The sequence below is a fragment of the Schistocerca americana genome, unplaced genomic scaffold, assembly GCF_021461395.2.
Source record: "Schistocerca americana isolate TAMUIC-IGC-003095 unplaced genomic scaffold, iqSchAmer2.1 HiC_scaffold_124, whole genome shotgun sequence".
Lineage (NCBI taxonomy): Eukaryota > Metazoa > Arthropoda > Insecta > Orthoptera > Acrididae > Schistocerca > Schistocerca americana.
In genome coordinates, this window is record NW_025725308.1 from 290001 (window position 1) to 295000 (window position 5000).

The 5000-nt window shown below is 52.6% G+C and overlaps 1 non-coding gene across 1 annotated transcript in view; it reads left to right on the forward strand.

The window, feature by feature from the left end:
- Positions 1–3713: 3713 nt before the first annotated feature.
- The window catches only part of LOC124563838, a 1910-nt gene continuing 623 nt past the window's right edge, over positions 3714–5000 (forward strand). Inside the window, exon 1 of the ribosomal RNA XR_006970368.1 lies at positions 3714–5000. This exon is cut by the window's right edge and continues 623 nt beyond it. This is a non-coding gene — a ribosomal RNA (small subunit ribosomal RNA).

The window sequence follows — 5000 nt, forward strand, 5'->3', positions numbered from 1 at the left end:
CCATATTGTGCCTTAACCTAACCCATATTGTGCCTTAACCTAACCCATATTGTGCCTTAACCTAACCCATATTGTGCCTTAACCTAACCCGTATTGTGCCTTAACCTAACCCGTATTGTGCCTTAACCTAACCCGTATTGTGCCTTAACCTAACCCGTATTGTGCCTTAACCTAACCCGTATTGTGCCTTAACCTAACCCGTATTGTGCCTTAACCTAACCCGTATTGTGCCTTAACCTAACCCGTATTGTGCCTTAACCTAACCCGTATTGTGCCTTAACCTAACCCGTATTGTGCCTTAACCTAACCCGTATTGTGCCTTAACCTAACCCGTATTGTGCCTTAACCTAACCCGTATTGTGCCTTAACCTAACCCGTATTGTGCCTTAACCTAACCCGTATTGTGCCTTAACCTAACCCGTATTGTGCCTTAACCTAACCCGTATTGTGCCTTAACCTAACCCACGTTGTGCCTTAACCTAACCCACGTTGTGCCTTAACCTAACCCACGTTGTGCCTTAACCTAACCCACGTTGTGCCTTAACCTAACCCACGTTGTGCCTTAACCTAACCCACGTTGTGCCTTAACCTAACCCACGTTGTGCCTTAACCTAACCCACGTTGTGCCTTAACCTAACCCACATTGTGCCTTAACCTAACCCACATTGTGCCTTAACCTAACCCATATTGTGCCTTAACCTAACCCATATTGTGCCTTAACCTAACCCATATTGTGCCTTAACCTAACCCATATTGTGCCTTAACCTAACCCATATTGTGCCTTAACCTAACCCATATTGTGCCTTAACCTAACCCATATTGTGCCTTAACCTAACCCATATTGTGCCTTAACCTAACCCATATTGTGCCTTAACCTAACCCATATTGTGCCTTAACCTAACCCATATTGTGCCTTAACCTAACCCATATTGTGCCTTAACCTAACCCATATTGTGCCTTAACCTAACCCATATTGTGCCTTAACCTAACCCATATTGTGCCTTAACCTAACCCATATTGTGCCTTAACCTAACCCATATTGTGCCTTAACCTAACCCATATTGTGCCTTAACCTAACCCATATTGTGCCTTAACCTAACCCATATTGTGCCTTAACCTAACCCATATTGTGCCTTAACCTAACCCATATTGTGCCTTAACCTAACCCATATTGTGCCTTAACCTAACCCATATTGTGCCTTAACCTAACCCACATTGTGCCTTAACCTAACCCATATTGTGCCTTAACCTAACCCATATTGTGCCTTAACCTAACCCATATTGTGCCTTAACCTAACCCATATTGTGCCTTAACCTAACCTATATTGCGCCTTAACCTAACCCATGTTGCGCCTTAACCTAACCTATGTTGCGCCTTAACCTAACCTATGTTGCGCCTTAACCTAACCTACGTTGCGCCTTAACCTAACCTATATTGCGCCTTAACCTAACCTATATTGCGCCTTAACCTAACCTATATTGCGCCTTAACCTAACCTATATTGCGCCTTAACCTAACCTATATTGCGCCTTAACCTAACCTACGTTGCGCCTTAACCTAACCCACGTTGCGCCTTAACCTAACCCACGTTGCGCCTTAACCCAACCCACGTTGCGCCTTAACCCAACCCACGTTGCGCCTTAACCCAACCCACGTTGCGCCTTAACCCAACCCACGTTGGGCCTTAACCCAACCCACGTTGCGCCTTAACCCAACCCACGTTGGGCCTTAACCCAACACACGTTGGGCCTTAACCCAACACACGTTGGGCCTTAACCCAACACACGTTGGGCCTTAACCCAACACACGTTGGGCCTTAACCCAACACACGTTGGGCCTTAACCCAACACACGTTGGGCCTTAACCCAACACACGTTGGGCCTTAACCCAACACACGTTGGGCCTTAACCCAACACACGTTGGGCCTTAACCCAACACACGTTGGGCCTTAACCCAACACACGTTGGGCCTTAACCCAACACACGTTGGGCCTTAACCCAACACACGTTGGGCCTTAACCCGCTCTGTAATTGTCATACGACGCGTTAAATTAGTGTAGTGTTGCCTAACTGCAACCCCCGCAATATAGTTTGCTACTCGCACTGCCTGGTCCCCAGTGTATCGCTTCATGTTAAACACCTTGCAGCGATACACTGTAATGTGGATGGCAGCAGGACGTACATGCTCAATGCCCTTCGCAGTTGTTCATTGGCATTCGCATGGCGAAGCACTTAGCCTACGCTGTGGTACGGCCTGTGTCAACTGTCCGCTGATGTTGTACGTCCAAATCACACACTGTACTGCACATTGGTCCTCATGTACTGAATGATACATCGTGGTACATGTGACCGTACAACGACTGCGCCAACAACGGCGAACCATGCGGTCCAACTGTTGTGCACTCAGCTATGTGTCGTCTCCCTATAAGAGCCGGATTGCAGTGTGGTATGCCCTGGATGGCGATCAGCATGAGCCGTCTGTTGATGTAGTGGCGCGTGTTGTCAGACGTAGTCGTCTCTTCTCACACACCGTGACAGCATGGTGCACTGCGTTCCACATCTGCGACATGCGACAGAGGCCGGTTGACAGTCGTTCGCGCAATGGACATCGCATACGTACGGGGGCCACCTTCCACGTGTTCGCGAAGCGTGCACATGTTGTTGCGTGTATGTGGGCAGACATAGTGTGTCGTGACACCTGACACAGGCATGCAACAATCGTTGAATTTGCAAATGGCGATGGACGTCTACGTTTGCTGGTGACGTTACGCAAATGAACAACTGGTAAACCGTTGTGGTGCGGTTGTTCTCGCTAGAGGTGAATCAGTGATGGCGACGATCGGTTGAGCTACCAACCGGTTGTTTCAGCGATACCCACCATGCCCACGAACGTGAATGGCATGTGGGTGTGAAGCGATACGCGGCGGTGGCTGGGTGGGACCGTCCCCGGCCGGTGAGGGGGGGCCTCCCGGCGTGCTGGCCGCGCGGTGCGTGGGCGCACGCGCTACAGCCGGCTGGTGGGGGCGGCCAGTGGCAGGCGCGCCGGCCGACGGAGGCGGCAGGCGGCGCAGCTGCGCGCCGGCGCACCCTGCACGCGGCGCCGTGCGGCCAAAGTAGGTCCTCGCGGGCCCGGTGCGAAGCGCGGTGGACATCTGCAGTGTGCTGGTCCGATTGAGGACTGTGTGCGCTGAGGATGCGCCGCCGCCCGGCGCTCGGCGCCGCGACGCCGTCTGCTGCTCGGTCGCCTCTGCGGTTCTCGCAGGTGGTTTGTATCGCAGCTGTGCGGACGTGTTGGCGCGTGCGCTGTGCTGGGAGAGTTCGCTTCGGCACCCAAGTGGGGCTTTTGTCCTTCTGTGGCGCTGGCGTTGGAGCTGCCGGCCACCGTAGGTGGCGCGTGTTGTCTCCCGCCGGCAATGCCACGACAGCACGCTCCCGGGCCTCTGTCGGCAGCGGCAAGCTCAGTTGGGAGCACGGGTGGTCGCACCTAAAGCGTCTACTCGCCAAACTCCGGGCGATTGCGCCTCTCTCGAACCCGACCAAGTACTTAGGACGGCGCTGCGCGCCGCCGGGACCTGAGAGGGTTTCGAGGTGTATCGTGCAGGGGAGCTCAGCCTCCTCCTGTTTGCAGAATAATTGAGCGGACGCTTGCGTGTTCGCGCGGGCCCCCGGGACACACTCCCGGGCGGCCGGCTGCTCAGCTCTAGTTGACGCAGCTCCCTGGTTGATCCTGCCAGTAGTCATATGCTTGTCTCAAAGATTAAGCCATGCATGTCTCAGTACAAGCCGCATTAAGGTGAAACCGCGAATGGCTCATTAAATCAGTTATGGTTCCTTAGATCGTACCCAAGTTACTTGGATAACTGTGGTAATTCTAGAGCTAATACATGCAAACAGAGTCCCGACCAGAGATGGAAGGGACGCTTTTATTAGATCAAAACCAATCGGTCGGCTCGTCCGGTCCGTTTGCCTTGGTGACTCTGAATAACTTTGGGCTGATCGCACGGTCCTCGTACCGGCGACGCATCTTTCAAATGTCTGCCTTATCAACTGTCGATGGTAGGTTCTGCGCCTACCATGGTTGTAACGGGTAACGGGGAATCAGGGTTCGATTCCGGAGAGGGAGCCTGAGAAACGGCTACCACATCCAAGGAAGGCAGCAGGCGCGCAAATTACCCACTCCCGGCACGGGGAGGTAGTGACGAAAAATAACGATACGGGACTCATCCGAGGCCCCGTAATCGGAATGAGTACACTTTAAATCCTTTAACGAGTATCTATTGGAGGGCAAGTCTGGTGCCAGCAGCCGCGGTAATTCCAGCTCCAATAGCGTATATTAAAGTTGTTGCGGTTAAAAAGCTCGTAGTTGGATTTGTGTCCCACGCTGTTGGTTCACCGCCCGTCGGTGTTTAACTGGCATGTATCGTGGGACGTCCTGCCGGTGGGGCGAGCTGAAGGCGTGCGACGCGCCTCGTGCGTGCTCGTGCGTCCCGAGGCGGACCCCGTTGCAATCCTACCAGGGTGCTCTTGAGTGAGTGTCTCGGTGGGCCGGCACGTTTACTTTGAACAAATTAGAGTGCTTAAAGCAGGCAAGCCCGCCTGAATACTGTGTGCATGGAATAATGGAATAGGACCTCGGTTCTATTTTGTTGGTTTTCGGAACCCGAGGTAATGATTAATAGGGACAGGCGGGGGCATTCGTATTGCGACGTTAGAGGTGAAATTCTTGGATCGTCGCAAGACGAACAGAAGCGAAAGCATTTGCCAAGTATGTTTTCATTAATCAAGAACGAAAGTTAGAGGTTCGAAGGCGATCAGATACCGCCCTAGTTCTAACCATAAACGATGCCAGCCAGCGATCCGCCGCAGTTCCTCCGATGACTCGGCGGGCAGCCTCCGGGAAACCAAAGCTTTTGGGTTCCGGGGGAAGTATGGTTGCAAAGCTGAAACTTAAAGGAATTGACGGAAGGGCACCACCAGGAGTGGAGCCTGCGGCTTAATTTG